This window comes from Periplaneta americana, chromosome 15 (assembly GCF_040183065.1).
Source record: "Periplaneta americana isolate PAMFEO1 chromosome 15, P.americana_PAMFEO1_priV1, whole genome shotgun sequence".
Classification (NCBI taxonomy): domain Eukaryota; kingdom Metazoa; phylum Arthropoda; class Insecta; order Blattodea; family Blattidae; genus Periplaneta; species Periplaneta americana.
In genome coordinates, this window is record NC_091131.1 from 87443364 (window position 1) to 87467282 (window position 23919).

Consider the following 23919-nt stretch of genomic DNA (forward strand, 5'->3'; position numbering starts at 1 on the left):
ATTAATATTTTTAACTTACTGTGCAATTTTGATATTACATATTTTGTACACACTTTGAGGTTTTTACTTATATATTTATGTACATATTTTAAGGTCAATATTGCACAAAATCCAGCCTCTACTTATGTGCCAATAGATTCATCGTATGTTATGACTCAATTTCCTCGAATGTATTAAAATGACTCTTAAATCTTTATTTACTCCAAAAGTAGTGCACAACATTTTTTAAATTTATTTTTTAATCTACACCTTTGCAATTTATGGAAGTCATTGATACATCATCCTTCCCACTTTTATTGAAATTTAATTCAAGTCGTTCCCATGAGTGGCGCCATGATAGCACTCCTTAAAGATGGCTATTGTACTTGACATTCGTCAGAAGCAACGTGGTGTTATCGGGTTTCTGTGAGAATGAGACAGTGGGAAACATTCACAAGAGGTTCAAAAAAGAATATGTATGGAGATGCAGCTGTCGATCGCAGTACGGTTAGTCGGTGGGCAAGCAGATTATCTGGTGAAAGAGAGCACGCCAATATTCGGGATACTCATCGCAGCAGCAGACTCCGCACTGCACAAAGTCCTGGCAATGTGCAGCGCGTTAACTTGGTAGTGGCTGACAAACGCGTAACAGTGAAAGAATTGTCATTCCAATTGCCACATGTCAGTCACAGGACCACAGACTAGATCACAGAACTTGGACAATACTGAAACACCCGCCTTACAGTCCTGATCTGGCACTATGCGATTACCATCTCTTTGGTAAACTGTAGGAATCCCTTCACGGAACAAGGTTTGACGATGACGACTCTCTCGTGCACGCTTCTAAAGAGTGACTCAGATGTGTTGGTCCAGACTTTTACCGTACAGTTATACAGGTAGCGAAAGACAGTTTAAAGGGCCAGGGATTATGTGGAAAAGTAACATTTTGTTCCTAAAGGATGTATCTACATTCTGTGAAAATAGCAAAGCTGTAGGATAAAAATGTAATTTTTAAATAAATATTGTGCACTATTTTTGGAGCCCTCGTACTTTAGGTCTTCATTTCAATCTAATTTGCATCAATGGTTTATTGGGAATCAACTCTTTGCCTTCGTAAATTCATATAAATCACAGGTTCATCAAGCTTTTCCGGAGTGAAATAAATTGAAGTTTAGTTTGACACTAGAAAATTATATTCAGCTGTAGATCATACATGTTAGTGTGAATATTCACTACCTTTTAGTTAAATAAATTGCAATGATTTTCACTGAGATTCATCTATCTCGTTTTACTTAATTAAATCACAGAACATTACTAGTATGTAGATAATTGAATCCACTGATAGAATAATCGGTGTACATTGAAATAATCTGAACCTGTGTCAATGTTTTTAGCTATCTGCAATGGATATCGTTGCTTCGACACTATCACAGTGAATGAATCAATAATGCTTCATAGGAAGTTAAAGTTTACTGAATTCGATATTAGTATGGAAAATACAATTAGTACTGTATAAATTAGAAGAGTTCTAGATTATACTTCTTCGATAACAGGTAATGAAAACATAAGTCATAACGTTTTGAAGATTGGAGTTACATTCATCGTCAATTGGACAAAAAGTGGAGTGAGATGGAATTTCTACTCGTTGGGGTTCTTACAAATACCTAAATCTAGTTGACTGAGCCAGCCTTCGAAACGTTGTGATTTTCTTTATTCATTACTGCAGTGATAAAAGTTCAATCTACATCTCTTCTAGGCAATTTACATCGCTTTCTCCCGCTTTGAGATCAGTAGGCCTACTTTATATTAATGTACGCATATATTATGACATTTCAAATTGCACGGTGATCTCTTTGTGAACAAAAATTTCCTGTTTTGCATCCGTGTATTGACATCTAATTTCTCAGATGTTTCGCTGACAATTGTTCTCCATGTGATGGAACATAAATCATTAGCTATGTCGTCAGGCTAACGGGCAGCTTTCCGATAATATCCTGGTTGTCATACTACTCTAATTTAATTAAAAAATATATATGTATATACACACAAGTACTGCTGGGAATGTTTGGCACCTTGTCAATTGTATGTCTCTTGAGACGTGTTCCGCAGCTTTTCATATGCGATTGTCTGTCGGTAATATAGTGTTTCCTGCATTCTAAAGTGTACGGGTTTTTTCGTAATCTTCTGTCCATTTTTAAACGCGTAAAACTCACATTTACTCAGATCGCTAAATCTCAGTTATCACAAATTAAGCTTAATTATTATCTGTTGGTGAAACAGAGATTAGAAATGCACGGAGTAACTTCCAGTGGTAAGGTTACATTTTATTCTGAAAAATAATTGTTTAATTAAGTGTAACCTAAAGCATCTCTAGCACCAGATTTTGTTGTTGTGTCGTAAAATATTTGTCCTGAAATCCTTAAAGCACAAATTCCTTATTGTTGTAAAATATTTCTTCAGTTCAATCACGCTTTCTTCTCGGTTAAACGTATTGTTTCTATTTGTTCACTAAAATTATAACACACCCCAGTCAAATTCTCAACACACAGATCAATTTCAGAACACACACTATTTAACACAACTCATCACACGAACGCACCCACACAACAGGCAGCGAAGTTGAGATACCGCCGAGATCTAGTAGGCTCTGAGGATGGTGTAGAATAGCACCGAAACAGCTGTAAGCCGCACATGCTTACATAATTAACACGAGTAAGATCGCCATTTAATCAATTATTTATATTGAAGTGTTAAAAGTAGTGTACGAAAGATTCAACATGGATTATAATTCGGTTTTTGTGAAGCAATGTAGTTTCAGGATATTTTGTTAAGAATTCAATCGAAGATAAACGATTTTATTTTTGTTACCATAAATGTCTATTTTCCAACTAATATCTTCAATGTGAACCATATTCAGCTACTGCATTAAATATTCTAATGAAACTTAAGTATTTCTGTAGTATACCAGCTCACAAAGACAAAGTAAGGTCTCACATATTCATTATATGTGATGAATTAAATGTTAACAGTTGTCACAAACTGTTGTTGAATATGGCCATAAAGTCATTTAAATATGCTCTCCTGCATACATGACTTATATAGGTATGTTTAAATGCAGGTAGTAGGCCGTAAACATTACAATGAGAAGAGTTCGACCGGCACCGTGGATCGTGTCCAGGCATAGCTCAGTTGGAAAGAGCGCTCAGCGCGCAGAGCTGAGAGGTCCCGGGTTCGATTCCCGGTGCCGGAACGAATTTTTCTCGAATTAAAGGTGATAAAGTAAGGTCTGTTTGATAGACAAAAGTGTAAGTACTGGCATTCGTAAACAGATTATGTAGGCTACGTAACTAATTTCCGTCGAAGATATTAGGCTTGATGTGAAGGCTAAGCTTGCTCTTTTCTAACGCACTGTCGACCGATTACATTTCTGACGGAAATGAGTAGTTGAACAGGTCGATTCAACTATCAATAGAACATAGTTACGTACACGTCTCAATTTTAAGGTTTTATTACGAAAAAAAATTGTATCGCTTACTTTTTCGGTCTGTTCCAGTCAACTGAACTTTTCGAACGCACAAAAATTTCATTATAAAGTTGTACCGGAAATAATTGTGGAATTGTGTCAGTTTTGTGGTATCTAGGAAGAAATGTTCCGGAACGTACGTAGATCTCTCTACTCGGAATTGTCGAAACTTAATATTATGATGAGTTTCTCCCCAGACATTTCAGTTATACGAATTTGTAGGTTTTCACGGTGCTATAGCCTATGTTCAAAATGAATTCAACCGCATGCTGAAGTTTAAGTTCTCTGATGTTTCGGAACTATTCCGAAGTTCCATCCTCACGATCTTATCGCTGTATTTAGGGAAGTCGCCTACTCTGTAGAGTGTGTAATTAATGAATGTAATGTCCTATAATTTCGTATTTCAGAATAAGTGTTACATATTCATTAATATTCAATTTAAATATGTCTTACCCTATCTGTTTTTCTTCGTCAATGTGTTATAGCCAAATACATAATCTCTACAAAATGGGCTACTTTATAGATCTCAAGTGTTGCTACCGTGAAGATGGACATGTAAAGTGTTCCGAAACACCGAAGAAATTAAATCTCAACATACTCTTATGAAGCCAAAAGTATTCGTAAAATAATTGTATGTCATCAAGATTATTTAATGACAAGTCCAAGGAAACGTACGGAAATATTAGATTTAGCGACCAGTTCACTGTACAGCTCAAAGATTTCAACGCCTGAAGAACATCGTTTAGGCTACATGCCTCACACATATAGCAGAGAAGTTGCTCCCTCTTCAAGGGGTTACGCACTTGTTCAGTATAATATAGGCTACAGTATTACATTAATGATTAATTTATTTTGTGGATTTCCTTTTTCATCGTGTAAACTCTTATGTCAAGGGTTTCGTATCATTTTTACGACGTGACTTAAGTTCATTATCCTACCTACGGTCTTACCATGGCTTTCCTAAGGTGCAAAGATAAATGTCCGGATGAAACCAAGGACATATTTGCCCTAAAATTAAACAACTTTTCTCAAAGTCAAAGTATTATGCCGTCTTATTTCAGGTGTTGGCATCATGCAACAACTAAACCTCGACCTTGCATACATTGCACTCTGCAGCCATATAGCCCTATGAATACTCTCTCTGACAGTGTTCAACGCTGAAGTCTTCGGGCCTCCAAAAAGTACAGTAACTTATACTTCCATTCAAAGTTCAATATTTCAGTACAGGAGTTTAAGCACGTTTGATCGAAGTTTTCAGATTCTAACCAATCCGGTCGTGGACGATGGATTTCAAAAGGTGTCTTTCTTCGGGAGGAAAGTAAAGCTGTCGGTCCCGTATTGCAGATTTACGGCACGTGGAAACTTCTCGTTCTTGCTGGATGGGGCTCCTAGTTAAAATTGTCGGCTGTTTGTTGTCCGCATTGAATATCGACACTGAACAGTCTCTACAGTTCAAAACTAGTACTACTGCTACCACCGCTACTACTACTACTACTACTACTACTACTACTACTACATACTAGATACTATCTCTACTACTAGATACCAGATACTACTACTACTACTACTACTACAACATGCTAGATACTATCTCTACTACTAGATAATACTACTACTACTACATACTAGATACTATCTCTACTACTACTGCTACTGCATACTCCCTCTACTACTACTACTACTACTACTACTACTACTACTACTACTACTACTACTACTACTACTACTACTACTAGATACTCCCGCTACTACTACTACTACTGCCGTTGCTACTGCTACTACTACCGCTACTACTGCTACTACTACCGCTACTACTACTACTACTACTACCGCTACTACTACTACTACCGCTACTACTACTACTACCGCTACTACTACTACTACCGCTACTACTACTACTACTACTACTACAACTACTAGATACTCCCTCTAGTATTACTATTACCGTTGCTGCTGCTGCTACTAGATACTCCCTCTACTACTACTACTACTACTACTACTACTACTACTACTACTACCGTTGCTGCTGCTACTACTACTGCTACTACTGACCTGCTGCTGCCACTACTACTACTACTACTACTACTACTACTACTGCTGCTGCTATTACTGCCGCTGCTACCGCTACTACTGCTGTTGCTGCTGCGACTATCACTGTTTTACTACTACTACTGCTACTACTACTACTACTACTACTACTACTACTACCGCTGCTACTGCTGTTTTTACTGCCGCTGCTACTACCGCCGCTGCTACCGCTACTACTGCTGTTGCTGCTGCTACTACCGCTGTTACTACTACTACTACTACTACTACACTGCTGTTCCTGCTAACTTGCTGCTACTAATACTGCTGCTGTCACTACCACTAGTGCTGCTACTGCTACTACTACTATTGCTACTGCCGCTGCTATTGATGTTACTATATTAGTTTTGACTGATTCGTGGGATTATTCTCTTGATATTTTAAAAACCAATATCTTTGCTATTGATGTAAGGAACACGTCCAGTTGATGGTAAATGTATTCCAGTCATTAGGGGTTCTTCCAGTTGTAATTATTCCAAATCAATTCACCTGGATTACAAAGAGAAGTCCTTTTCCTAGGATTGAGTTCTAGTTTCCTAATAGCTTAAAGAATGTGAGGAAAATTAAAAGAAAAGCTTAAAATGCACTTTGGTATGTGAAAAACAGTTGCATAAAATTTCATGCGTATTTATGCCCAAGTCCGCTATTGCAGTGTTATTTTTAAAGCTCTGGTAAACAGGATTATCAAGGGAAAATTATGGTTGGAAATGGGGATAAGTAAATTTTAAAAGAAAATTGGTTTAATACCTCTGATGTATGAGAAATACAGTATATTGCATCGAATTTAATACACATTTATGGCTTTGTTAGCTGCTGTGACACCATTTTTAGAGCTCTGGTTACAGGGATTCTTTAAATGATGCTAAACTTTGATTGTAATTTCCCGTAACTTTTACTTTTTGCTTTATTCTCATAGAAAAAGTTGTATATCTTTGGAACTATTAACACTACTTGTATGATTACTGGTACAAGATATTTGGAACACATTATTTGGGCTGTTAGGAAGCTTTTCTCTTGAACAGAAATTTATTTTTTGCAATTGAAAAACATCCCTCCTTATCTGTATATATTAAGTACCTCTATAATTAATTCTTAAAATGAAATAGTTTATCTTACAATTTTGAAAGCCATTATCAAAATTATACTATAAGCATTTTAACGAATGTTACATTTAGAAGTAAAATGCCAGAGATTTTGCATTTATCTCCAAAAAATGTCTCAAATATATCAGTTTTAGTGAATTACTGTAGCATAGTACTTTTTTTTTTAAATTGGGCCCCAATTTTTTTTTCCTAAAACTAATCTCGAATTTAACTTGTTGCGGAAATGGTATTTCTACGTACAAAAAATGAAAAATGTGCATCAGTGGGGAAAAACATTCAATAATATCATCCTCTGCCCTTAAATAGCATAGGGGTATGTATATAAAATTATACAAGTATCGATGTAAACATGCTTTGGGTCTAAATTGTTAAAGGATACCTACAGTAGAATTATAATTCAAGATACGTCTCATAACGTATACGTTAGTTCGTGCAATAAAATGCAAATTTGACGACTCACTCACTCACTACTAGAGCTGGAGTGCAAACAGGGAGTGTATTTATAACAGCAAATAAGCATGTCCGGTATGGATCGAGAGGGGAGATGACTCTCTTGCTGGCTTTACAAACCCTTGTTTTTCCTACCGTATCCAGCTAGTATAACTAATTTTTATAACCTGCAAGAATCCTCCTGGGTCCGCCACAGGAACAGGAAAGCCCTGCATAGGGCCATAATGAAGTGTAGCTCATCCGAAAATATTTTATTCAACCCCTTTTACATATAGCAGTGTACTGATATTACTGCTATGGAGGGTTAACCGTTTCATTAATTCTAGAACATAAAGGGACAAAATACCCAAGTTTTTAGTTTCGCGTTACTCAACGCTCCTTACTGAATTTATGTCTGAATAGAATATTGACTTTATGTCATCATTTAAAGTGGTGTACACACATTGACAGTTTTTTTGTCATTTTCAGGTGAACCTTATTTTTATCCTTTAGACAATTTTGTACCTCTGATTGAGGTCTGGCTGTACACGGCACAAATGTTTCGAGCCGCCTCCTCTGCCTTTGTTCCTCTATTAGATGCAGACAGAAGGATATGTCGGAAGTATTTTTTTTTTTTTTTCACTTGGCATTCTATTTTCTTTAGTCCACAAATAGCACAATATTTCTTCAAATCCACAAAATTCAAGGCGTATTTACAAGCACGACGCTCCAAATAACAAATGACAAACGATAAATCATCTTGTAACAACGCAGTGTTGTGATGACGAACAAAAACGTTACAAAAATATACATCAACCAACCTAATATCATACCTGGAAAGGCCTGAAATTTGTTCAGCAAAACCTTTGAGTATAAAAATAGTTCGTGAAAGGATATGGATATAATAAACGATGTCAGTTTATGTACCGTACCTAGTTTACTACTACTGCTGCTGTTAGCATTAGTACGTAGTCTTCACAGAACATATTTTCCTCTTAAAATTCTCTAGCTACAGAGCTTTAGAGTCGCACAGACTAATGTACGATATTGATCAGATGAAACAGTCACGACCTGTTTCCTTTTAAGAATTCGCCCTTTCTCCAGCACCGCAAATGTTCGGCCATTATGGCATAAGCAAAGATTAATATTAGGTTCACACAGGAGCGTGGACTGGAATAACTTACCTTACGACTACGGAGATAACATGTACTGTACCAAGGTGGATGTATCTGTGCTAATATATCAGGAGTGTACAGTAGCACAGAAGTAGCGCGACAGTACTAAGCAAAGATAACCTGACAGAATAGCTAAATTCACTTTGTGTACTGTAATTACCTGCGTCAGTTTCATAGTTTGAATGATCTTATCACCTCAAATTAAGGTGCTGTTTACATGAGATAAATAACATGATTATGCATAATTAAAGAAATGAGATTATGGATATCGCGAGTTCAACTTCAATATTGAGATTCGATCAGTCATGAATGAACGGGTAAATGAATGAACGATAATTTAAAGATAAATTGACTTAAGAACTTCGCGTATTTTTCACGTCCTTGTAAAAGTTACAAGGTTGATCATTAGTTTCCAGACTGTGTACTGAGACATCCAGAAACGTCAGATCGAAATCTCGGATACGTCGCGGGACTGAGTGCACTGTTATCTTAAGACATGTCTTTCAGATCACTTAAACAAAAACATCCGTGATGAAATATCATTCGTATTTTATATAATATCATTGTCAGTAATACTAATGGACGATTCAGGAGGAATAATAAATATTTTATGGATGGTGGTAAAAAGAAACAGTTCACACAAATGTGTCGATTTTTCATTGTGTGTGGAGATTCAGATATTTGAATATTACGCTTAATTCATTTATTCATCGTTTTCTGCCCAAGGGCAGGCCTTTCACTGCAAACCCAGCATTCGCCAATATTTCTTATTTTCTGCCTTCCTCTTAGTCTCCGCATATCTCTATGTTATCTATCATCTGATATTTTCTTCTGTCCCCAACTCTTCTCCCGTTCACTATTCCTCCCAGTGCTCCCTTCAGTAGGCAGTTTCTTCTCAGCCAGTGACCTAACCAATTCCTTTTTATCTTCCTGATCAATTTCAGCTTCATTCTTTCTTCACTCACTCTTTCCAACGTAGCTTTATTTCTTATTATGTCTGTCCACTTCACACGCTCCATTCTTCTTCATATCCACATTTCAAATGCTTCTATTCGCTTCTCTTCACTTCGTCGTAATGTCCATGTTTCTGCCTGATATAATGCATCATTCCACACAAAGCACTTAACTAGTCTCTTCCTTAATTCTTTTTCCAGAGGTTCGCAGAAGATGCTATGATAAGCTTCCTTTGCCATAGCTACCCTCCTTTTAACTTTCTGGCAGCAGCTCATGTTACTGTTCATAGTACACCTTTGTATTTCAGACTGTCAACTTGTTAGTAAGCCTTACAAATGGTATGAAAGAGTACTTACTGCTGATTACTTACAAGGATGTAGTACTGTCGCTCTTCTGAGATCGTCTGAAGGATTACTGTTCATAATGCGTAAAACAGCTGTTTGTAGTTGGCCTGAACATTTCCGATGCGCACGCGCTAGTATGAAACAGATGATGAGCACTCTGCATCTGAATAACATGTGACTGCATTTGTATTTTTACGTTGTTGGGTATTACAAGTGTTCCTAACAATGCCGTCTCATATCTCGTTCTGAATCATGCCGGCCGGCCTTGTACCTCGTCGTGACTCACGCCGTGCCACCTTGTACTTCGTCATGACTCTCGCCGTACCGCCTTGTACCTCGTCGTGACTCATGCCGTGCCACCTTGTACCTCGTCGTGATCACACCGTGCCTCCTTCTACCTCGTCGTGACTGACGCCGTACCGCCTCGTACCTCGTCGTGACTCACGCCGTGACAATCGTGACTCGCAGTGAATCACGCCGTGCCGCCTCGTACCTCGTCGTGAATCTTGGCTTTATTTTATCTTATTAATTATACCGCGTCATAGCGAATACAGTTAGCAATTGGAGATAACCTTGAAGAAGTAAATATATAAATACTGAATTTTATTCGTCTTCGACGCGGTTAAAAATATAACGAGCTTTCTTGTGATACTAATATGTTATTTATACATAGGCTACGTTGGAAATATTTTATACACAACAGACATTCGAGCGGATACGTATGTTTATATTACACTTGTTCCTTTTTTTTTTTTTTATCTAGTTCTACCTTTTGTTTCTGTTCTGAGCGAGAAGCGGATCCCTTATGATCAACAGTATTGGGAAGAGCAGTACAATTTCTGCGTTTGCTCTTAAAGCAAAATAAACATTGATGTTTCCGCTTCGAACGTCTGCTTTCCTTCGTGAACATTTTTGAATAATTTACTCTCTTAGTTTCATATTAGCGCTAGCGTGATGTCTTTATCACTGCTCGTTATTGTACGTTATTGCAAACAGAAACGCCATTCTGATATACAATTTCCGTCGAATAGGCGATATCGTTCGTTGGTTAGCTTTGGGTTTGTGCAGCGTAAGGAAAATATAGCATAGCCCTATCCAGTTTTCTGTGTTCAGTGGACAAACATTAGCCCAACGTTCCGAAGCAAGTAATCTCCCCGTTCCTCCCCTTCCACACCTATCACTGCCGATGTAGTAGCTACTGGTTCGCAAACTATCACAGCAGGCCTAATATTACTCTATATCAGAGCCACATCATGAATGATGCAATGAAGTAAAACAAATATATTACGTAATTTATCAACACTGTAGCCTGTCTGCTATTCTAGTATTTCATTGGTTCTAGCGTTTCGCTCTGTAATCCTTGCCCATTAAGAGGAGTTAACGGTTTCATTTTCCTAAGTCTATCGTAATAAATTAGAATTTTTGCTAAACAATGTTATTGAAGTTCTATCAAAGTACTCTCATTTTATGTGTCACAATACCATCAAGCTTGGTTTCACTATCATTAGCAAGGCGTGATTAACAACATTCGAAACAATTATTGTTCTCCTGGGAGTAATAATGAATTTTATTCAGTGGACACATAGGAATTCGCTATAGCAATGTGGATTGTGCAACAGAGATGCGATAGAGTTCTTCATTATTTTACATCTCTCCTAGCAAGGAGAGCAAACACGTCTGGGGTTATTAATTTTGATGAAAATATTTAGGATGAAAGATAATTATGTAAAAGTATAGCTATATCAAATTGCGTAATGCTGAAACATTTCAGAGTTAATTGCAACTGAAGTTACTGTTTTTCACTCCTTTATTTAAGGGAGGTGTGTAGAGAAAATATCACAGTTTTGGAAAAAAATTTATATATATATATATTTATTTATTTATTTATTTACTTATTTACTTATGTACTTATGTACTTGTGTATTTATGTATTTATGTATTTGTTTGTTTGTTTGTTTATTTGTTTATTTACTTATTTATTTATTTATTTATTTATTTATTTATTTATTTATTTACTTATTTACTTATTGCTAATGCCATACTCTGCATGTTTGCAAAGTTTCAAGGTCGTAAGACGACTGGAAACCCTCCTAATGACGTTGCAATTAAAGGTTCTCGCTTTTGAAGCGTCGACTTTAAAGTCATTTTTCTTCGCAATGATATTTTATGTATTTTTCTTTAACAAAATTACTAAGGCTTCTGCAGTTCTGCAATTATGAAACTGATTTTTTCTATATATTCACTATACCGTACTCAACAATTTTGTGCGTGCATTTTTCCTGACTCTCGAACTTTTTGTAAGAAAAAATATGTATGTCATAAACAAAATAATTTTAAGAAATGTCTGCCATTTCGGAGATTATTTTTTTATGTAATCTGAAATTATTTAAAAAAGAAATTGAATGCATTAACAGGTCTCTTCCTAAGATAATAATCACCGCTGATGTATAAAAATACTCATGTTCACTGAATGAAATTGGTATGAGAAGTAGAATTTTGAAAAGTTGCCCCTTTAAAAAAAATTGAATCACTGAAAAAATAAGTGTATGATGGAAGTCAAATTTTGGAAACTCTTAGGTTGCCAAGATACATATAATATACCTAAAATGAAAGCTGTATCTTAAAAAAATATAATATTCTCTATAGTCCTCCCGTAATGTACGTGGCTTTCTTCTTCTCCTCCTGATACCTATACTTCGTTTCATAATGCCTGGCAGGTGACTTGAACATTGCCGGCTGAGATAGAGAGAAGTATAATTGAATCGGGGATTGCTATTGAATCAATGGCAGAAGTCTCATTCCACTCTTATCTTGAAGTTGGTCGGTCTACCCCTGCCCAACTTCAAGACAAGCGTGGAATAAGACCTGTACCATTGGTTGAATAGCAGTTATACTTCTCTCCTCCTGTGCCGGCAGTGTTTACGTCGCCCGTCAGACATTATGGAACGAAGTATATGTCCATCCTTAAGCGCTGCATAAGTAGACTAATGGGGAAGTCCCAAATTTAGAATTATCATAGATATTAAGTTAATGTTTTATTTTGCCGTTAAATTTACGAGCAACTTTAGTTTCAAGTAAATTTATCTTGGACAAAATGGAAACTTCGACTGGTTTTTATTAGTTGTTTCGCAGATATAATACATAATTAATGTTGCATAAATTTCATTCCGTTCGTAATAAAAATAAATTTCATTATCCATTCCTTTTTCTGTTAATCAGATGTAGAACCTTGCGTCATTGTCGAAACATTAATTTTACGTAGCCTACCACCAGACCTGATCATCTAAATTTTCTACCGAAAGGAAACGGTTGCCAAGCGGTAGCGATAAAACAGAATCGATAATTTAAAACTATAGTAATTGCAGTGATAGACGGGTCTGATCGATTGTAATTGTATGTATGTGTTTATTTACACTGCAAGTGGGCAAGCACCCGGTGGCAGTGGTATATACAATATTAACAATACACAATAAAATGATAACCAATACACAATAAAATTTACAATACACAATACAGTTTTACAACACATATACAATTTTACACACAATATAATAATAATACACAATACAATTTAACACAATAATAATAAAACATAAAATAAAATATCTAATTTTACAATACAACCTACATAATTATCTATAGATCCTACATAAGTTTCAATAGTCTTTCACTTTACTCTCATCTCATTCCCTGTAGTGGCACTATGACGCATTTCACTGACACTCTGTAACTCATTTCACTGACACTATAGAACACATTTCATTGACGCTATAAATTATCACTGATCGGAACTGTTCACTGCACTGTAAAACCATAACTTCACTGACTCACCTCGCTTCACTGATACAACAGTTCAAATAAGTCAAATAATTACATCCTTATGCATACTTATAAACAGAACTACATTTAAACTAAACATTTCTAGTCTAAGGCCCTCTTACACGCTAGTTTTAAATAATTTACAATTCAAACCAAGGAAGTAAACTCGTCAGCCTAGATAAATACAGGTCACCTTAAAAAAATTAAATGTTGAATGTCACCTTAATTTTAATTTTCACTTTATATACAACTTTTTAAATTATTCTTGAATCTCCTTTTTCAGCGTTGTGTAATTTTACCGTCCTATACTTCGTTTTACATAATCAAATCCGATTCAGAACAACATAATTCAATGGATTCGTACTACCAATTATTGGTGAATGAGTATAGATCATTCGTTTGTCATGAAACCAAATACAAGCGTATGCCGTAGCATAAAGTAAGAATCTTATGGCGGGGATATATGAGCTAGCTAGCTGCAAGTGGAATCGTAGCAGTCCACTTTCTGCTTTCCCTCACGCGAGGTTTGTTTCACGAGATAACATGACTGAACCAGTCGCTGTAAACAAGTGACGGATATGTTTCTTGCATGTAGCTACTATGTTTAAATGATAGGGGTATTGCTTCTTTCATTAATGCGTTGACTTATGTTGTCGATTCTACCTCTACATTATTCTTAACCTATGTTTACATATAATGACACTTTTCTATCTCCTTTAGGGAAGGGACGTGGAATTGGAACCTTGAATTATTCAACAGTCGGATGTTTCCTCTTTTAGAGAAGTAGATGTTTTATTAGAGAGCGACTGTTTTCAACTTGGCTTCAATATATAAAATAGATTACAATCTTCATATAATAGTGAAACTTCGGCGATTTTTGGGAATAATGTTAAAATAGTAATGCTCATGGTAGACGTTGCATTAAATAAAGAAGCTATACTTCTGTTTCTCTTATTTTAAACACACGAGAGAATAAATGAAACTTTAATAATTCTGAACGTAAAATAACATGGCAAAAAGGATTAAAAGAAAAAAAAAACAGGACGAACCGTATACTCTCGAACTGTCCATTAGCGGTCCGACGCTTATTCTGAGCTTCATGCTAGGTTTTAGAAATGAAAGATACAATACTAAATGCGGTAGGAGATAGTATTCGCTGCCAGTAACTCGGTAATTTTTCAGCGTTGTGTAATTTTACCGTCCTATACTTCGTTTTACATCATCAAATCCGATTCAGAACAACATAATTATAACCTATAATTGAGGACTGTTTTTGCAAAACTTGCTGATAAAACTAAATTTTACAGGAGAGACAAAACACTATAGTAGCAAGTTTTGCTGTAACTCTCACTTATAGCAGAAAGCAAATTTTGAAGAAACGATCACACTTTGACACACTACAATGAAGAGAAATAACCCAATTTTACTAAGACGCCTTGAACATCATGTAGAGGCCTGCCTTATGTTAACGAATCCATCAAAATCTCAATTTTCCAAATTTTGCAGTTAGAAAGTTTTGCAAAAACTGTCCTCAATTCCAAAAATGTATTTCACATTGTTACTTTTTAAATTTAAAATCTTAAGATGGTGGTATCACCGGCATAGTTCAGTCGGCTAAGGCGCTTGCCTGCCGATTCAGAGTTGTACTTGGGTACGGATTCGATCCCCGCTTGGACTGTGATTACCGGGTTGGGTTTTTCCGAGATTTTCTCCAACCGTGAGGCGAATGTCAAGTAATCTATGGCGAATTCTCGGTCTTATCTCGTCAAATACCATCTCGCTCTCACCAATCTCCTCGACGTTAAATAACCTAGTAAGTAGTTGATATAGCGTCAAAGAAACAAGTAAAAAAATAGTGGTTTTTACCATTGTTCCGTCTTTCTCGGTAGCGTAGTTGATATAGCGCTGTCCTTCTATGCTCGAGGTGGCGGGTTCGATTCCGGGCCAGGTCGATGCCAGTTAAGTGTGTTTAATTGCTACAGGCTCATGTCAGTAGATTTACTGGCGTGTAAAAAAACTCTTGCGGGATAAAATTCCGTCACACCGGCGACGCTGATGTAACCTCTGCATTTGCGAGCGTCGTTAAATAAACCATTTTAAATTTAACCATTGTTCCTAATACCCAGTTTATAAAAATAAAAATTCAGTTTCCATGAACCTAAAAATAATGTGTACGTAAAATAAACTCACTACCCATAATTCCACAGCATTATCAAACCCGTAATGATGGTGATAGGAGTTTTTGCGTGATGAGTGGACAGGTTATACTTTACAATCATATAGGTTACAAGAAGAGATGTTTTTGATAAACATGCGAGAATAATGACACTAGCGTGTGATGATATATTATTTAACGACATTTTCAGCTACAGAGATTATTCAGCGTCAAAATTCAACATGGGCAAAAAATCATGGACAAATTTTTGCCTCGAACCCTTCATCAGAGACAGATTCTTTTACGTGCTGCAAATCTGCTCCAAGGGACCTCTAGCTTTACTTCTTTTTTGGAGTCCACCGCTGTGGAGTAACGGTTAGAACATCTGACCGTCCAGGTTTGAATCCTGGTTGGCACAGGCTATCTGGTTGGGGTTTTTTCCGGGGTTTTCCGTCAATTCATTAAGAACAAATGCTGAGTAATTTTCGGTGCTGGAACCTGGGCTTATTTCACTGGTATTATCGCCTTCAACTCACTCAGACGCTAGATAATCATCGCACTTGATAGAGTCGTAAAATAACTAAAAGTACATTTTAGGAGGAAGTCATTCTAAGTCCATCGACTAACGATGCAACTATTAGACCCGAAGAAGACTATAGTAGTCGTAATCAGAGTATGTCAAAGGAAAGTTGGAGTAACCTGTGTTGTTGAATAGTCTTCATTGCATTTTCCATGGAGTGACGACGAAATATTTTGTATTTTTAAAGCTATACAATGTACGAAAACATACTATTTAAAGTTGGAATAACTCCCACAGTTCATGAAATTGCATTCCATAAGTGGGAACGATGTCTAGTATGAATTATCGCCATAAACATTCATGGGAATCTTGTCAGGAAATTGGGGAGTTTCCCGTGAAAAATATCTTCAAAACATTGTCAGTGATTGAGCCAATGGCGAACCATTAGCTAATTCGTTCAGTTTGTTGAATTTATGGTAGATAAAAACTGTGTTTGATGACCAGGGTATTCCCATTTCCCCTACCGGAATCCATCATTAGTCAATCAGTCATCCTCACTGTGTACCACTGACAATTCTGTGACGGTAAAGAGAACTACATTTTGCCGTGTCGCTCTTAGACGGGAACACTTGAATAGGCATGGAAGTTCGTACACCGAACGTATTAAGTTAACTACGTCGCATGTTATACAAGTCATGTTCTACATCAACTCAGGGTAGTACAGGGACTTGTACAGAGCGCTACTATGCTTGAATCAAAACGTTGCTCGGTATAGCCAGGTGACTAAAACAAATAGGGTATAACTCACATTTACGAAAGCGACATACCTTCTTCTTAAAAAGTGATGATACATATTAAATAAAAATTGTGTACTTTAAGTGTCATTAATTTTTTTTACATTTGTAAATTGTCAAATACCAACCTGTTTCGATTGTCACACTCAAACAAGAAAATATTCTTTCAATATCACACGAAGTTATTGGTGCGAATTTGAAGTATTTTTTATTTATTATAATGTTGTATTTCATCTTGTGTTTGTTCATTGTTTAATTCATATTAAACTTCACATAGTTTCGAATATATGGGATTTTTTTTTTTTTTTCAAGAACACTCATTCAGTTTTAGTTTAACCCTTTTATTTTTACCAACAGCTGATCCTATAGAATTTAAAGTTATTTCATAACACGAGGTTAAGTATTGTGTACGTATGTTATTAGAATCGGTAATTTTCTAGACGTATATTTTTAAGTGAAGTGTTTAAAAAATGTTTATTCTCAAGTTCATGGAAGGGAATATTTACACACATCAGCATCAGACACAAGTCATAATAAAAAGTGGATTGATCCGAAATCGAAACACTAAGCAATTTCAGGTGTTCGATATGTTTTTCAGTCGCAACGTTTTGTAAATCACGACGCTTGTTAATTTTATGTCTAATTTAACACGATTTACAACAATTATATGTTCGTCCTTGATTGGGAAAGTCATTTACAAGCTTGTCTGCTGATTCGGAGCTGCGTTCGGGCATGGGTTCGATTCCCGCTGGGGCTGATTTTCCGGTTGGGTTTTTTCCGGGGTTTTCCAGAATCATAAGGCGAATGTCAGGTAATCACATGGCAAATCCTTGGCCTTATCTCGCCAAATACCATCTTAGTAAGTATCACAAATACCGTCGTTAAGTAACCAAGTATTTGATAACAGCGTCGATAAGTAGGGCCTAACATACTAAAAAAAATCTCTACTTACTGTATAATACGTTGCCAGAAATTTCATGGATCTCGATCTCGCCAAAATGACGCTATCTTCAGAAGTGACCTAAAACTTAATTTTATTCTATAGTTTGCTTCTATGTAATTACTAAATACTTAGTTTTTACTGATTTTTTTTTGTTTGTTTCTACCCTCTCCTATATTCTGACCGATAAAAAATATACTTCTAATAACGGTAGTGTGAATAATATTTTTTGGTAACGACAGGTACTTGACTCTTCGTTATTCCCCCATATGAAGTCAGTTTTGTAGACCAATTTACCAAGAGAGACATTGCCTAGGGTGCGCTACACCCGTGAGGAGATGAGATCATGGAGATTGGTCGGACGCCACAGAGGAACCGAAGCCCCAAGAGAAAACCCCTTGTGTTATCTGGACCACGAGCTTGCCTATCACAAGTTAAAAATCAGGGGTGCACCGGGGACCGAACCTGGGTCAACAGGATTATAAGTCTAACGTTTTAGTCACTAATCGTTTTGTAGTTATGGAGTTATTCCAGTCGACTTGGTAATAGAACAATGAAAATTAAAAATATAAATCGGAGTACACATGCCGCTCAGATACTTCGTTCACCAGGCCTCTCAGAATAACTTCGGGATATTGAACCCTATTCCCTTTGGTGGAAAACAGCTGACTGAGATATGGTTGGGTCCTGTTCTGCACTGGTAATGAAATTTCGACACGTGTTTTGGTAATGAACTTTCATTATTATTGCACGTAAAGGATATGAAATAGCACTGGACACTTCGGTTACTGTAATATTATTACACCGTTCATAGTACGCAGACCGCAAATGCTATTGTGTACCACATGAATCAAAATGTAATATTATACATTCTATGTAGCTTGTTTGGAGCGAGCGTTTATAAAGGGGATCTGCTGTACCGTGTTACTACCTGAGCTCTATGGACAGGCATTTTCTGTGAAAGAATAATTTTATTTCATACAAAATGCCTGTGAAAGAATAATTTTATTTCATATATAATCACAGTCATGACAATCATAATCCTTATGTGATTACAGATCTATTCAGAAAAAAACTAAGGCAATCACAATATGTCCATGGCCTAAAAGGCGCGTGTAAAAACTTTGGATGATATATATGTGATGACTCGGGAAGAAAGGGTCATATATTGGGGAGTGACAATAGGGGCGATTCTAAAGGAAAAAAAACATATCTTATTCTTACCGGTTTTAGAGAAAGCCAGTCGAGACCATGAAAAACGGGAATAGTTCAGGTGATAGTAAATTAAGATATTTTCTGTACGTTGTATTTAATTGTTTATCTCTCTTTACATGTTCAAAAATGCCACCTTCAACCAAATAAACTTTGCAGCTAGTGTAACTAGATACCATGTTACTAATTTGAGCTGATTTGGACATTTCTTAATGTGATCACAAACATTTACAACGCTGGCAAGCAATTGCTCCCATGTTCCCACTTTGCGTTTGTAGACTTCGCTCTTTAGCCAAACTCTCAAATGGTCGGGCGACCTCCGTGGCCAAGAAATGACCCGCCTCGACCGATCCAATGCCCAGGATAGGTTTCATTGAGATACTGGATCACTGGCCGGCTGGAATTTGCTTGTGCATCAATGTGAACAATTATGTCGAGGAAGGAAAGGAGATTCTTAACTGTTATTTTCAAATAGATGTTTCTCGGAAACTATTGGGAATAAGACTTGTGTATATAATGTTTTCCGTTATAATCGTCGATACCATCACCCCTCAACGTAGATTATCCTCCTGACTCATCCTACATAAAATTCAATGTACGCTAAATGCTGTCTCCGAAGAGTAGGATGGAGAGAGAGTACCGGTTAATTTAAGAATAGGCTCAATGTAGCTGATTGTCAAATGGAACATATTGTTGAAACACATGAAAAGATGTCAATAAATATTGCGGAAGGCTGGGAACCCAGGAACGGTTGCGGAGAGGACGCCCCCTCCCGTAAAGAGATGAAGACATGCGTCTTGACCTGAATATGTCTATTGAATGAGATGAAGAAGATGAATGATATGAAACTTAAATTTTTTTTACACTGGAGGGGAAGGGAAAATGGACCGTGGCAATGAAAATTTCAACCCGGGATTCGATATTAACTTACATTCGAATTAGATCCCTGCGGTGGCTGAGTGGCCTGTCACACAGGCGGCCCAGTTTCGAGTTCTGGTTAGTCTGGGATTTTTCATTGAAAAATATACAGGGTGTTTCCGAGGTGGTGTTACAAACTTTCAGGGATGATGGCGAAGGGCACATGTATCAATTTGAGATGAGGAACCCTGGTCCGGAAATGACAGAGTCGAAAGTTACAAGCAAAAATAGTTGTGTGGAAATGAAATAATTTTATTCCTCTGTACACCTTATTTATGTGTATTTATCTGTACATCTTACACTTACTGTATTCTTCTGACGTTGTTTGCGTTGTTTGCTTACAGTTTTCCATTCAATGCGCTGTCTGAGGGATAGGGACAGGAAACTACACTCAAGCAATGTAGATAGCGTAAAGTGCAACGGACATGGTCGGTCCTGATATGCACGTCTATAGACAACAGTGTATGTGTAAAAGTTGCAGTGTCCAGTCGATCAGTCCTAGTGAAATGGAGGAGCACACGAGAGCGGAATAAGCAGACCTGATTTTCGAATACGGAAGACCCAATGGGAACAGTAGACAAGCTCACAGATTGTATCGGGCCTAGTACCCACGTAGGAGACAACCGGTCCATATCATTTTTCCAAGACTGTTCCAAAAGTTAAGGGAAGAAGGGCACGTGGTGCCAAATTACATTTCCATTTCCACATAACTATTTTTGCTTATAACTTTCGACTCAGTCATTTCCGGACCATGGTTCCTCATCTCAAATTGATAAATGTGCCCTTCGCCATCATCCCTGTAACACCACCTCGGAAACATCCTGTATAGTGACACTTGTGGTGGACAAGGTCGTAGTTGTGGTTGTTCTCGGAGTTCTCCCGTTTTTCCCCCATATAGATATCTATATCATTTCTTCACCATTTCATCATTCCATAGCATTCTCCGATCGCCAGCTGAGTCATCGTAACCCACCCTTAGCCACTTTGACTAAACTAACCTAATATCGAATCAATTTTGGAAAATATAACTAAATTTCACTACTCATATTTACTTAATATTAATCCCAAAATCTAATCTAACCATAATTCCATTGACGACTTTGAATAGGTCCGCGAAAATACTGATATATGGAAAGGGGTTCCGCAGTGCTAATAAGAGAACCAGACAATAAGACTTGAGAAAAGTTATCTTTTTTATGTTCAAAATACTGTATTTCTTGGAACATCTAGAAATGGGCCTTTGCAACTTCGTATAATGGAAAACTCAAGTATCGAAACGCAGGCTCAATTATTTTTACGTGTATCTTTGTCTCGTTGATGTGATGTAGCCTGTGCGGCACACGTTGAGTACAAAGGAGCTGAAGTGACATTTTCATTAATTTTACCGGCTACGGAACTGTTGAATGCGTTGTTAGGCATGTGACATACACTTCAAAATTACATCAGATGATGGATGATAGGGATACATCTTTCTATTCAGACATCTTCGTGACAACAACATGTCCTCTACTTCTTTGCAGCACTAGAAAATAATTATTTGTGAAATGAGCCGAATAAATTTCGAACTGTGGTGATGTCAAACGAGTTTGATGGTCATAATGTCTTGTTTTTTTCTTTCAAGTCCGTTGTAATTTTATTCTTTCCTTCCAGTACATGCGCGAATTATTATGTGGCGATACTATTGCTTTCATTAGTCATAAGTTATTAAGAGACGTATTCTGCCCTAGGATGTACGGATGTAAGGTTAGTTGTTTATAGCCTATAGGCTTGAGGGCCTGGGTTCGATTCCCGGTCGGGGCAAATTACCTGGTTGAGGTTTTTCCAGAGTTTTTCCTCAACCCAATACGAGCAAACGCTGGGTAACTTTCAGTGTTGGACCTGAATTCATTTCACCGGCATTATCACCGTCATCTCATTCAGACGCTAAATAATCTAAGATGTTGATAAAGCGTCGTAAAATAACCTACTAAAATAAAAATACTAACCTATAGGCTTGAGGTCATGTTGGCCCGTGGCACAGTTACTATAGGAGAACACTTGAATCTTGTTTGTTCTGCAGTTGACGTTCTGTTAATGATTCAAAACTTGACCTTGGAGACTGTTGAAAATGCATTCTAGTGATAAAGATTGATACTACGATGATTTTTCCTACAACTTAAATTACTTGTTAATTTATTTATTTGATTTATTTTTACTGGTACTGGCAGAGTTGAGGCCATAAGGCCGTCTTTTCCACTCAACCAGCATAAACGTACATATCAAACATAAATAGCATCAATACATATTACATGGAAGAATAATAATGAAGGGCCCTTAAAGGAAAATCTATGGGCTTACTCCATTATTATTATTATTATTATTATTATTATTATTATTATTATTTATATTATTATTATTTATATTATTATTATTTATATTATTATTATTATTATATTATTATTATTTATATTATTATTATTATATTATTATATTATTATTATATTATTATTATTATATTATTATATTATTATAATATTATTATCATATTATTATATTATTATTATTATATTATTATTATATTATTACATTATTATTATTATTTATTATTATATTATTATTATTATTTTATTTTATTTTATTATTGTTATTGTTATTGTTATCATTGTTATTGTTATCATTGTTATTATTTTGTTATTATTATTATTATTATTATTATTATTATTATTTGTTTCAACTCTAATCAACAGTAACAACAATCGAAGTTACCAGGCAACGGTATAAAACAAAAGATGTAAAATAAATGAATTAGGTGCATAAACAATTGCTCTTTCATATTTAAGTATTAAAATATAGGGTTGCCCATTTGAAATTTCAAATTGGGGCGGGGGTGTGAAATCTAAAATGCAATTAAGCCTGGTTTCAGACTTTCCCTTCAATATCTACATTGATGTGTTTTTTGTTTAAATTGAATTCAATTTAAATAATGGCCTAGTTACTTGCACTGAGAAGTTTCGAAATGAAAGGTATGTGTGTTTTTTTTTTTTTTGTATTTTGTGTGTGTGTTTTTTGTGTTTTATGTGCGTATTTTTTGTGTTTGTATGTGTGTTTTTTGTGTTTGTATGTGTGTGTTTTTTGTGTTTGTATGTGTGTGTTGTTTGTGTTTTTGTGTGTGTTTTTGTGTGTTGATTGTGTTTTTGTGTGTGTTTTTTGTCTTTTTGTGTGCGTTTTTTGTGTTTTTGTGTGTGTGTGTTTTGCTTTTTTTGCGTTTGCGTGCGCGCGGGTGCGTGTGTTTGTGTGCGCGCGCATAAATTTGTAATTAAAAAGAAAAGAACTACATGTTTAAGAAAATGTTAGTGAATTGAATTTTGTTTGTACCTTAAAAAGTTAAAACTCTTGCATTTAATAGATGATATAGTTTTGCGCGCGATGCTGCTGCACGCTGCATATATTTAGCAAGCTAGTAACTTTTTTGGCACAGCAAACATCTAATGCTCTCCTCTTCCTCGCAAAAGTAGATATTGTTCTTCGCATTTCATATGAAAGTAAAATATTTTCTTCTCTTTTCCGATTCACTTATTCCTCCGAAAGGGACATTCTTTATTACGTCACCGCTGGTAACTATACGAGTGAGTACATTGAAGCACGTCAACAAACTCTGCCGGTACAGGTGAACTAGAGGATGGAGGTTGAGAAGTTGCGTACTATAAGTTCTAAATGTACTACATCTGCCGACCTCTGTCTTTACAGCGCCTAGTGGAAATATTGTATTGATAAAGAAAATATCAAATACAATCAATTGTACATAATCGTAGTAAAATCTTTGAGACTAAAGTAGCAGTTCTTTCCATTACTAACGTCAGTGTACTGAATAGCTTACTCGTTTTACTTACTTCGTTATACATAATACGAAATATAGACATAAATTTTTGTGATGCTGCAGTTTAACACTGTTGTTTGAATAGTAGCACGCATTTCTTTTTTCTACTTTTC

General features: G+C 36.2%; 1 protein-coding gene and 1 non-coding gene across 14 annotated transcripts in view; both read left to right on the forward strand.

Annotated features, from left to right (window-relative positions):
• Positions 1-23919, forward strand: part of LOC138715195 (phosphatase and actin regulator 2) — a 1243976-nt gene that overhangs the window by 1108656 nt on the left and 111401 nt on the right. The window lies entirely within an intron of this gene.
• On the forward strand, positions 3153-3229 carry TRNAC-GCA (transfer RNA cysteine (anticodon GCA)). Its single transcript has one exon. It is a non-coding gene; the product is annotated as a tRNA-Cys (tRNA).